Source organism: Schistocerca cancellata, chromosome 5, assembly GCF_023864275.1.
Source record: "Schistocerca cancellata isolate TAMUIC-IGC-003103 chromosome 5, iqSchCanc2.1, whole genome shotgun sequence".
Taxonomy (NCBI): domain Eukaryota; kingdom Metazoa; phylum Arthropoda; class Insecta; order Orthoptera; family Acrididae; genus Schistocerca; species Schistocerca cancellata.
In genome coordinates this window covers 382,541,564-382,555,119 of record NC_064630.1, presented here as the reverse complement: position 1 = coordinate 382,555,119, position 13,556 = coordinate 382,541,564, and the positions used below count along the sequence as shown (strand labels likewise).

Sequence of the window (13,556 nt, the reverse complement as noted above, 5' to 3'; positions counted from 1 at the left end):
TACACTGTACTAGTGCCGACATTGTGCATGCTCTGTTGCCTGTGTCTATGTGCCTGTGGTTCTGTCAGTGTGATCATGTGATGTATCTGACCCCAGGAATGTGTCAATAAAGTTTCCCCTTCCTGGGACAATGAATTCACAGTGTTCTTATTTCAATTTCCAGGAGTGTATTTTGCTAAGTTTGCTGCACAAGTACTGTTGTGGAAAAGTTGAAAACAATAAAAAGTGGACAAATGATTTATTTTGCTTTGTTATTTACTGTCTGCAAATTTTCTGATGTTCTTTTCTGTGGGAAACAAACTTCAGGTCATTACTGTTAGCTCTGAAGCCAGGTGGGGTGTTTAGCTTAATGCACAAGTATGCTAGTGTCAAAATAACCCTTGCAAGATGTTGAGTCGCAATGGATGAGGGTAAGGCGGAGGCTGGAGTGGGGAGGGGGTTGAATAGTAGGGTAGAGGTGTGGGGACAGTAAATTGCATGCTGGGAGCATGCAGTCAGGAGGTTAGCGGGATGGTGGGTGAGAGGGGAGGGGGGTTGGCGGAAAAGGAGAGAAGTAAAAAGACTGGGTGCATTGGTGCAATATAGAACTGTGTACTGCTGGGATGAGGACATGGTTGGGCTAGGTGGGTGAGGACAATAACTAGCAAATGTTCAGGCCAGGAGGGTGACAGGAATGTAGGATATATTGCAGGGAGAGTTCCCTTGTGTGCATTGCAGAAAAGCTGGTGTTGTTGGGAAGAATCCAGATGGCACAGCCTGTGAAGCAGTCATTGAAACTAAGGACATTGTGTTGGGTGGCATGCTCCACAACAGGGTGATCCAGTTGTTGTTTCTCAGCCACAGTTTGTCAGTGGCCATTCATGCGGACAGACATCTTGTTGGTTGTCATGTCCACATAGAATGCAGCGCAGTAGTTGCAGCTTAGCCTGTAGACCACAGGACTGATTTCACATGTGCCCTGCCTTCGATGGCATAGGTGATAGTTGTGACTGGGCTGGAGTAGGTGGTGATGGGAGGATATGTGGGACAGGTCTTGCATCTAGGTCCTACCCACTATACTTCCCACTCCTCCCACAGTGGTATTCTGCCGCCTGCCGAACCTGCACAATATCCTTTTCCATCCCTACACCCCAGGGAATGAACTGGCTGACTGTTTAGCTAGAGAAGCAGATACTTACCCCCATTTTCTTTCCTGATTCCAGCTGTAGATATGTGTCAAATCTCTCTTTGCCCAAATGTGGAATGCCATCTGGAGCACTACTGCTCATAGTAGTAAACTCTGTACAATCGAGGATTCTACTGCAGTTTGGTGCTTTTCATTCCACTCCCCTCGGAAGGAGTCAACTGTGTTATGCCGTTTACACGTTAGTCATACCTGGCTCACCCATTGTTTCCTTGTACATAATGTCCCACCTCCAAATGTGGTTAGGGAACCAGACTGACGATATCTCACACTGGTGGAATGTCCCCTTCTTTTGGTCCTTTGTGTTGAGCATAATCTTCCTGATTCCTTAAATTTGGTATTAGCAGACGATCCACAGATGGTTGAACTGGCCCTCGGTTTCCTCTGTGAAAGTGGTTTTCATTTCCAGATACAAGGTTCTGCTTTAGTCTTGGAGCAGGGGCAGGTTGGTTGTGGTTTGGATTTCTTTTACAGTCTTCTCGGTCTGTAACACCATGACCTCCCCCCCCCCCCCCCCCCCCTTCCATTTTCTAGATTTGGTTTCACCTTTTATGCCTTTACTGTGTGTGTTTAATGATCATTATTTTATAATTTGACTTCCTTGACTGGATCAATCCACTTTTAACAGACCCTCTTTCTTCTGTGACTCAGTTTGTAATTGCAGGATTGACGACATTGCCGTTTGGTCCCATAACCCATCTCAATCAGTCAATCAATCATCCCTACACAACCCTTGCTCCCAACCCCCTTGCCTCATGGCTCATATCCCTGTAATAGACTTGCATGCAAGATCTGTTGCACCTCCACCATCACCTATGCCAGTCCATTCACAAACATCACCAATCCCATTAAAGGCAAGGCTGCCTGCAAAACCAGTCATGTGATATAAAAGCTGAGCTGCAACCAGTGTACTGCATTCTACGTGGACATGGCAACAAACAAGCTGTCAGCATGAATGGCCAGTGACAAGCTGTAGCCAAGAAACAACTAGTCCACTGTGTTGCAGAGCACGTCGTCTTTGATTTCAATGCCTGCTTCACAGGCTGTGCCACCTGGATCCTTCCCACCAAACCACCTTTTCTGAATTGTGCAGGTAGGAGCTCTCCCTGCAATAAGCCTATGTTCCCATAATCCTCCTGGCCGCAACCTTCGTTAGTCATTGTCCTCACCCATCTAGCCCCTTCCATGTTCCCAGTCCAGCACTACACAGCCTTTTTACTTCTCTCCCTTTCCTCTCTCCCTGGCTTTCTGTCTAATCTCCCAACTGCATCTAGCTGCCCCACTCCTCCACCTCATCTCTGCACACTCCTAGCAGAATTTTATTGTGCCCTTTCCTGCTCCTGCCCCAGGCTATTCCTTACCTCCACTCGATTGCCTCTTCTTCCATCATGTGCTACTGCTCGTGGTGTGTCATCAGCTGCCAGAGACTGCAGTCCAGTGTGTGTGTGTTTTTTTTTTGTTTGTTTGTTGTTTGTTTGTTTTTTGCCAAAGGCCTTGTTGGCCGAAAGCTAACTTTTCAATAGTCTCTTTGTTGTGCCTTTCTGCAGCTAAGCACCTCGACAATATGGTGAGTAGCAACTATCCTTTTCATTATATTCCATTCCATCCTGGATTTTCCATTGTTTGATCTAACCATTGTAATAACTATTTTGAACTGTCTGTTCCTTCCTGTATTCCAGGGTCAATCCAACCAAGTGGTCCAGCACTAGTTGCTTGACCATCTCAGAAAAATTTTATATTTGCTGGGTGAATTCCCCAATGTTTAGTAGTCACAAAAATATTTTTTAAAAAAATTGTTTATTATTTTGTAATGGCAGCCATATTTGTTCCAGGCCGCATGCGTTTTTTCGTATTTGCAAGAATCTACATTTTTTACAATTATTCAGTAGTGCATTGTCCTAAGCCTTTCAGATAAAATGCATTTAGTTCAGCACAATCTCGGCTACAAATTAACATCATTATCACTTAGCTGAATGTATTCTTTAATATATTTTTAATTGTTCAAAGTTATCAGACACAAATTTAAAAAAAACTCAATTTTTGAACAGTAGTTTTCCAAAGAAAGATTAATTTCTCAGCTTTAATATTTTTTCTGCTATTACACTGTATAGTATTGTTACTTTTTATGGAGTATCAATGGTGAGCAGCTTACACTTAAAAAAATACACTTTTTAAAAATGGTTTTTTATTTTTCCATTTTGTGGCCTGCAATATCTTTGGGGGACCAGATAAAAATCAAAATTTCACAGTTAATAGACCTTTATGATATCAAACTTCAGTATAAATTTCAACTTTGAGATTCAATTGGAAGTTACAGATAAAAGATTACAAATGCGAGTCAAAAATGTTTTTTAACATCTGCATCTACATACATACTCCGCAATCCGCCATGAGGTGCGTGGCGGAGGGTACCTCGTACCACAACTAGCATCTTCTCTCCCTGTTCCACTCCCAAACAGAACGAAGGAAAAATGACTGCCTATATGCCTCTGTACAAACCCTAATCTCTCTTATCTTATCTTAGTGGTCTTTCCGTGGAATGTAAGTTGGCAGCAGTAAAACTGTACTGCAGTCAGCCTCAAATGCTGGTTCTCTAAATTTTCCTCAGTAGCGATTAATGAAAAGAACACCTCCTTTCCTCTAGAGACTCCCACCCGAGTTCCTGAAGCTTTTCCGTAACACTCGTGTGATGATCAAACCTACCAGTAACAAATCTAGCAGCCCGCCTCTGAATTGCTTCTATGTCCTCCCTCAAACCCACCTGATAGGGATCACAAACGCTCGAGCAGTACTCAAGAATAGGTCGTATTAGTGTTTTATAAGCGATTTCCTTCACAGATGAACCACATTTTCCCAAAATTCTACCAATGAACCGAAGAAGACTATCCGCCTTCCCCACAACTGCCACTACATGCTTGTCCCTTTTCATATCGCTCTGTAATGTTACGCCCAAATATTTTTATTGATGTGACTGTGTCAAGCGATACACTACTAATAGAGTATTCAAACATTTTAAGATTCTTTTTCCTATTCATCTGCATTAATTTACATTTGTCTATATTTAGAGTTAGCTGCCATTCTTTACACCAATCACAAATCCTGTCCAAGTCATCTTGTATCCTTCTACAGTCACTCAACGACGACACCTTCCCGTACACCACAGCATCATCAGCAAACAGCCGCACATTACTATCCGCTCTATCAAAAAGATCATTTATATAGATAGAAAACAACAGTGGACCTACCACACTTCCCTGGGGCACTCCTGATGATACCCTCACCTCCGATGAACACTTACCATCGAGGACAACATACTGGGTTCTATTACTTAAGAAGTCTTCGAGCCACTCATGTACTTGGGAACCAATCCCATATGCTCGTACCTTAGTTAGGAGTCTGCAGTGGGGCACAGAGTCAAACGCTTTCTGGAAGTCAAGGAATATGGCATCCGTCTGATACCCTTCATCCATGGTTCGCGACATATCGTGAAAATAGGGCGAGTTGCGTTTCGCAGGAGCAATGCTTTCTAAAGCCGTGCTGATGCATGGCCAGCAACTTCTCTGTCTCAAGGAAATTCATTATATTCGAACTGACAATATGTTCGAGAATCCTGCAACAAACCGATGTTAAGGATACATCCTTCTACCCTTCTTATATACAGGTGTCACCTGCGCTTTTTCCAGTCACTCGGGACTTTACGTTGGGCAAGAGATTCGCGATAAATGCAAGCTAAGTAAGGGGCCAATGCAGCAGATTACTCTCTGTAAAACCGAATTGGAATCCCATCAGGACCTGGCGATTTATTTATTTTCAACCCATTAGCTGCTTCACAACCCCAGGGATGTCTATCACTATGTCCTCCATACGGGAATCTGTAAGAGACTCAAACGGCGGTATATTTGTATGATCCTCCTACGTGAAAGATTTCTCAAATGCTAAATTTAAAATTTCAGCTTTCGTTTTGCTGTCTTCCGTTGCCAGGCCAGACTGATCAGTGAGTGACTGGATGGAAGCCTTCGACCCGCTTACCGATTTTATGTAAGACCGGAATTTCCTTGGGTTTTCAGCAAGATCTTTTGCTAAGGTACGTCGGTGGTAGTGGTTCCATGCTTTGCGCATTGCTCTTTTTACAGCAGCACGAATCACTACTAACTTTTGCCTGTCCTCATTCTCCCGATCTTTCTTTTACCGCGAGTGCAACTGCCTTTGCTTCCTGAGCATTCTCCGAATTGCGCTGTTAAACTACGGTGGGTCTTTTCCATCCGTAACCCTCTTTTTCGGCACATAATTGTCTAATGCGTGATCTACTATGTGTTTAAAATTTGCCCATTATTCTTCCACGTCCATCATACTGGAAGTAAATGAAGTTGATTCATTTACTAAGTGGGATGCTAACAACTGCTTATCTGCTCTTTCTAGTAAGAATTCTCTCCTAGCCTTCTTGACCGACTTTTTAACTTTCATAACCATAGTCGTAATGACAACATCATGATCACTAATCCCTGTATCAACACTGACACAGTCGATGAGGTCTGGTCCGTTCGTGGATACCAGACTAAAATATTTCCATTATGCGTTGGCTGTCAATTTAGCTGCTCAAGACACTTTTCGGATAATGTGTTCAAAAGTAATTCACACAACGGCTTGTCTGTACCACCTGTACTGAACCCATAGACATCCCAGTCTATACTAGGTAGGTCGAAGTCGCCTCCGACTAATATAGCATGATCCGGGTACGTCTGTGATACAGAATGTAGACTCCCTTTGAATGATTCTAGAACTGTCACGGTGGAACCTGGTGGCTGGTAATAACACTCAACAATTAACTTTATTTCCCCTAGCCCTGTTAAATGTGTCCAGATAACTTCGCAATCACACTCTACTTCGACCTCAGTAGACACAATATTTTTGTCAACTGCAATGAAGACACCACCACCTACGGTGTCTAATCTGTCTTTCCGACACACGTTCCAACCCTCACTAAATATTTCAGGACCTCCTATCTCAGGGTTCAGCCAGGTCTCAGTCCTGAGAATAATTTGCGCGCCTCACGCTTCCTGGAGGGCAGTAAGTTCTGGAACTTTATTCAAGACACTCTGGAAATTTACTGCTAATATCTTGATAGCTGAAGTGTCTTTACATTGAGCGTGTCTACTGGTGAGTGTTCATCAGGACACCTTGCACTACTGCCTAGCCTAAAAAAACCCCATTTGCACGACACAAGTACTCTGCTACCCGAGTAGCCGCTTCCTTTGTGTAGTGCACACCTGACCTATCTATGGGCATCCTACAATTCCCCACCCAATAGCGCAAGTCTAGAAATCTGCAGCCAAGACAGTCACAGAGTTGACGAAGCCTCTGGTTGAGACCCTCCACTTGGCTCCAAAGCAAAGGACCCTGATCCACTCTGGGAACGATGCTGCAAATAGAGAGCTCTGCTTGCAACCCGCATGCGTGGCCAGCGGTCTTCACCAAATCCGCCAGCCACCTGTACGAAATGAGGATCGCCTCAGAACCCAAGTGACAGGCATCATTGGTGCCAACGTGAGCAGCTACTTGCTGACGATTGCACCCCGTACGCTCGATAGCTGCAGGCAAGACAGCCTCCACATCTTGGATGAGACCCCCCGGCAGTCAAACTGAGTGCACGTTGGAATTCTTTCCAGCCCTGTACGCTATTTCCCTAAGGGGCTCCATCACCCGCCTAACGTTGGAACTCCCAATAACCAGCAAGCCTTTGCCCCTGCATACCTGCTCGGGCCCTGCTGAAGAAGCGACCACCTGCCCACTGACAGGACGAACAGGCGAGGCCAGCCGGACAGCCTCCACATTGACCCTCCGCCTCGAGCGACGTGAACGCATTGCAGTCCGCCACTCACCCTGAGGTACACTAGAAGGTGCCTCGGCGGCTGAGTTAGCGGACACAGCAAGCGACACCTGGGGTGCCTCAACCGACACGCAAGACCCTCCGCCGTCACTGCACCTCGAGGCAGCAGCCTGAAGGCGGTTGACCGCGGCCAGTTCCTCCCGTGCCCACACACAGCACGCACACACCCTATCCAGCCTACTGCTAAATCTAATGACTCCACGAATTTATACTCTATGGCTATCAATAAGCAATATTACTCCTCTCAAATACGAGAATACGCAAGGATTTTATGTAATTAAATATGCAAGCGCACAAACACTCTGAAAGAAATACAGAATCAAACTACAAAACAAATATGAAAGCTAAATATGCAACTCGCTACTGCACTGATATTTCACCAGCGGCTGCTCAAGGCTGACTGCCCCAGGACAGGCCCCAGACAGCGTTGTCGTGATTCATCAATGGCTGACATTTCTGTGGAATCTGCACCTCCGGTCATGCCTCACTGTAGATCAGTGTCGTCCCTTCATGCCTACAGTGTTTTACCACTAACGACTGAGACACATACTTGCACAATCTGAAACATCATTTCACTATGTTGCAAGTTATGGGTATTTCATTGCAGCGATAATTGAGCTGCACCAGAAATACTCATTCTGCTCCAACCATTGGCCCCTGTGTCAGACTATTTCTCTGAATATCTGACTCGGACAGCTCAGTATGTCCAGAGCAAACATGCAGCAAGCTTAAAACAAAATATTCAAAACACCTCAGAGCTGTAAAAAGTAACAGCTCCCATAGCACATTAGGTAATTACTTAATAGCTTAAAAGTATCACCCAACTAAAATTGAAACAGATTTAAAAGTACTATTATAAATTTAAAATAGAAGAAAGCTTCCATATAGAGATGACATAAGCAGAAGGAAAACAGATTATAAATCATTACGTTACATTACACTATACTATACTATACTATGTAATGGCACACTATTTAACACACTAAAAAATCTGTCTGGAAAAGGTGCTCAGATGTGCCGCCCCACCACCCCCTTCCCCTTCACCTTCCCCTTCCCCTTCCCCTTCCCCTTCCCATGCACATGCATGCATCCCCACATGTGCCCCCACCCTGCCACACACACACACACACACACACACACACACACACACACGTGCGCACACCCCACAGCACAGCATGATGTTTTCTAAAGTGAAAGAGTTTTTGTTAGTGAAGTTCCGCTTGTGCATTTTCATACCAGAATGCAGATGAAAACAAACATTTCTTAACTAACTACAAGTAATTGCAAAATTTTTTTGCACAACAAAGTTGCATTTATAAAGTGATTTTTTTTATCTCGCCAACAATACTCGCAGTTAGCTGCAATTGACCAGCTGTCAATATATAATAATATAAAGTGGGTCTTTGCATAACTCAACAATGCAGAAAAAGTTTAGGACTGAAAACCGTTTGTTGTTGTTACCTAATGTTTTAGATTAATTATTACTTAAAACATGTTTCTCTTTTACTGAACTGAATAAAAGTATGCACTGATGATGACACAAAGGTGCTGAAGCCTTTTTAGTAGTAGTAGTAGTAGTAGTAGTAGTAGTAGTAGTAGTGTCTTGTTATGGGTTGAGCCTCTTCCACTTTTGTCTGTCTGTAGCCAGTCTTTTTATCTCTGAATATTTATCTTCTTTTATATTGTCCAGCATGTGATATCTTCTTTTTCCTTTTCCCCTTTTTCCCTCCACCATTACTTCTATTCTTCCTTCAGTAAACAGTCCCCCGTCAAACAATGTCCAATCCAGTTCCGTTTTCTCTTTCTGATTACTTTCAACATGTTTCTTTCTTCTCCAACTCTTCTTAATACTTCTTCATGCCTTATTCTGTCTTCCCATTTCGCTTTTTCCATTCTTCTCCATATCCACATCTCTAGTGCCTCCAGTCTTCTTTCATCCTCCTTCCTCAATGTACAGGTCTCTGCACCATATAGTGCAATGCTCCAGATGTAACATTTGGCAAATCTTTTCCTCAGATCTTTGTTTAGTGGTCCACAAAGTAATTTCTGTTTCCTCTTAAATCCTTCTTTTGCCATTGCAATTCTTTTCCTAATTTCTGTTGAGCAGTACATATCATCCATTATTACACTTCCCAAGTAATTGAAGTTATTCACTTGCTCTATTTTCTCCCCTTTCCTCCAATTACCATGCTTTTCGTTTTCTTCTTGTTAATCTTCATTCCATACTCTTCTAATTTTGTGTTTAGATAATCTAACATTTGTTTGATCTCTCTTGCACTCTCTGCCATCACAAGAAGCCTCTTTGGACCTCTATAAAAATATATGTTGCATAATAGATGTACTTGAAATTCAGCAACAAAAGAACTGTATAAAATTAGTCATAAAAGTAACTCATAATGATATGGAGTTGGCGATTAAAATTGAAATTCCAAGAGAAATAAAAAAATAATGAAATTTTATTTATTATGCATGCACAGTATAAGAGGAAGAAAACATGACTTGTAGGCAATTTGGGTGTGTACATCATATGAAATTTAGTACTTAGAGCTGGAATCTCTGGCATCACCAACTATGGGTTTAACCCAGCAGAGTTTAAAGTCAGACTGAGCTTGAATGACGTTATTCCATGCTGCAACTTTTGGCGGAATTAATGAATTGTGATTGCTGGTGATAAAATGGAAATGCCATGTGGCTAGGGCCTCCCGTCAGGTAGACCATTCGCCTGATGCAGGTCTTTTTGAGTTGACGCCACTTCAGCGACATGCGTGTCAATGGGGATGAAATGATGATGATGACAAGGACAACACAACACCCAGTCCCTGAGCGGAGAAAATCTCCTACCCAGCTGGGAATCGAATACGGACCATTAGGTATGACATTCCGTCGTGCTGACCACTCAGCTACCAGGGGCGGACATCGCTGGTGATTGACATCTATTCTACTAGCAACCTATGGCCAGATGTTTTCAGTGGTAGGGAGATCCTGGACAACACGATGGCAAAGGCATTACCACCTCCACCACCACCACCACCACCACCATTAACAGCAACAGCCCTGCAGTAAGGCAGTGTTGGGTATCTTTTGGAGCCTCTATACATGGAACTGTCCTCATGATGTACACACAACTATGACTAAAGGAAATCTACAACAATGGTCACACTGCTGACAGCCTATGGTGCTAGAGACATCATTGCACTGTCGGTGTGGACACTTTATTGCTCCAAGCAGTACAGTTTCCTGATTAAATATACAGGTATGCGATGTGGCTTTACAGTCCTGCATTGATGGACAAACTGTGTCTGTCCTTTGGGTGCTAGGCATGTGGTCCTGCTGAACTACATCACATTGTGTGTGGCCTTCATGGACCCATTGATTTCATATTGTCATGACAGTTGTGGGATCCTGACCAATACAAGCAGCAGTATTATGGAATGATAAAACTACAATCTCAATTCCACGGTACTGATACTGATGCTGTTGAATTTCAGCACACGGTGATAGACATTTCACTTTTTTTATATGACATGTTATCTGATCTTCTCATAACCAGTCAAAATTAAAAAATGATTTCTGAATAAGAAACCCGCTGTGTAATCTATCCTTACAAACAGAATATAGGTTGTTCATGCAGTGTAAGCTTTCACGGCCCGTATTGTCTTCACTTAAAACTTCCGGGCTGATAGGCCGTGGTCGAAGTATAAAACTCTCCCTGACGTTTTGTCTCCGACTGCGGGAGACATCCTCGGAGGTACAGTTGTGTTACTCATACCTACATTGTGCAGTTGCACTGAAAAGCTAATCATTTCCATATCCAAGCATTTAGTAACATAGTTCCCCCCCCCCCCCCCCCCCCCTCTCTCTCTCTCTCTCTCTCTCTCTCTCTCTCTCTCTCTCTCTCTCTCTCTCTCTCTCTCCCATGCCACTTTAATGTTGCAAAAAATAATGGCCAACAGTGTATAGTGACTAAGTGTGATAACCACTAACTGGATAAAGGTGGCTAATCTTAGCATAGAATGAACATACTGCGAAAGATTTGTATGAGGGTTTTCTTCCATGTGGGATGTATGGTGTGCACAAAGTCGTTGTTCCCTTTTAAACAGAAGACAAATGTCTACATGCTATAAACTAAATGTACATACGTTCTCTACTAACCACCATATGGTGCTTATTGGAGGATACAGTGCACCACTACTGGTCCTTTGCCTTCCTGTGCCACTTGCAAATGAAGAGAGGGAAAAACTGTCTATACACCTCCAACAAGCCCTAATTTATATGAACTTGTCTTGTGGTCCTTACATGAAATGTATCAGTCAGATGCAAATATCAGTTCCCCAAATTTTCTCAGTAGTCTTTTGCGGAGGGGGGAAAAATCTGTATTTTATTCACCAATTCCCATCTGTGTTCACAAAGCATCTCCATAAAACTCACATGTTGGTAAAATCTACTGGTAACAAATCTAGCAGCAAGTCTCTGAATTTTTTCAATGCCTTCCTTAAATCTGACCTGGTGGGCATCCCAAACACTCGAGCAGTACTCAAAAATGGGTCGCACTAGTGTTACGTATGTGGTCTTCTTTACAGGGGAGCTATGCTTTCGTATAATTCTCTGAAAAAACCAAAGTTGGCCTTTTTCTTTCCCTCCTTCCAGATTATCTTCTGAAACATGCAGCAGTTTTCCCCTGATCTCCATCGGAAGCTGAGCTCTGATGATTATCATCACAATGTGATCTATTGGTTAATACCAGTATCTTGCTTTATTCAAATATTTTTTGAATTATCTCCTCAAGTTTCCTTTTTGGTAAGAGAAGGTTCTGGGTTATGTACTTCTCTCTTCAATCTCTCCTGAATGCCTCTTGACCAATATCTATTGAGGAATGCCTTCTCAAATTCTTTGTAGGTGTGACACTTGTCTATTACATCAGTCACCACAGGCTACCATCGCCTTGGATGTAACCTGATAAATATTCGATTTTCTGTCGATCAGACCGAGCTTGTGGTAACAGTCCTCTGAATTGTTTGATAAATATGATGGGATTTAATGTCTTCTTTTCCGGAAAAAATATTTGGGATTGCCTATGCTTTAACATTTTCTCTTCCATGATAGATTTGGTATAATCACTAGTGGGTGACCTACTTCCATACATGTGTTATTTTGGGCTTGTATCTGGGTACTGCTCATCAACCTTATAATTATACATTGAACCCTGATTTCTACCTCAAGATCTCCACTCTGGGCTGGCGTCCTTTCTTCTGTAGCCACCACCCGCAGTTCTTCTATCCTTTGACTGCACATTTAAAAATTCTGTGTAACTTCTCCGTTCCATCTTTCGAACTCGGTTCCTATGTGCTTGTGAACTTCCTTTAACTTTTGATCTGTTTGGCAAGGTAAAGGTAGGCCTTCACTCACTATATTCTCTACCGCCTCCTTGATTCCTTTATTAACAGACAATATCACTTGCTGTTCCTTATCCCCACACAGTAGTCTAATCATTGATTAAACTGCTGGGTTTTTCTTGGAACTTTTGTTCCATTCACCCTTCACATCCAGATGCTTTCCTTCACTCTTAAGGCCAGGTTTTGTACCTCTACTCCTATCATTTGTTCTCTCCCCTGCATGGTTTAAATTTCACTTGTTTATTTTGATGAGAAATTGTTTGTGGGTTTGCTTCATGTTGTTTATTTTTTTTCCTGATTTCTGTCTCTTCATTTGTCAAAGTACTCAAGTCAGCTAATACTTTTACAGAATCTTCCCTTATGGGCAGTTCATTCACTTTATTGGTTATACCTTTTACTTTCTCAGTTAACTCTGCCTGTTCTGTATCTAAATTGCTCAGTGCTGGTCAGATTTGCTACTTTAGCCACTATATTTGCCTGTTGTGTAGCTATGGCTATTGCATTTGTAGAAGTACCCGCCTGCGCAGCTGATATATTCACTTGAGCAGCAGACATATTCGCTTGCTCAGCTAACAGTTTCTTCCGAGTAGCAGACATGTTGGACTGTTCCAAAGCTAAATTCTCATCTGTTGAAATATTCGCTTGCAAAGCAGACAGTCATTTGAATAGCTGACATGTGAGACTGTTCTGAAGCTGAACTAGCTACAGTATTCATCAAAAGTTTCATTTGATTTAAGAGCTCTGGGTTTTGTTAATCACCGCTGGGCTGCACATTCGCTTCCTGTTCCCTCTGTATTTTAAATTGTGATCTGGTTTTTATCATAAGAATTCAGTTGCTCAATATTCTTTTAATTACTTTACTCTGGACACAATTCAGTTTTACAAATCAACAAAAAAACACAAATCACTCTGCATATACTAAAACGTATAACAACTAAATCTACAAATATTCCTAACCCAGTCATTATCAACAAAGACCCGATTAATGTGTGCAATGAGTTAGCATGTCATTCTTGTGCTTGCCTTTACTGCAGAGTAGAACCTCATGAAGTTCATATGTGATGGACCTGTATTGTGATGGCTGTCTGATGTC

The 13,556-nt window shown here is 42.6% G+C and overlaps 1 protein-coding gene across 1 annotated transcript in view; it reads left to right on the top strand.

Annotated features, from left to right (window-relative positions):
* Positions 1-13,556, top strand: part of LOC126188554 (uncharacterized) — a 152,779-nt gene that overhangs the window by 77,516 nt on the left and 61,707 nt on the right. The window lies entirely within an intron of this gene.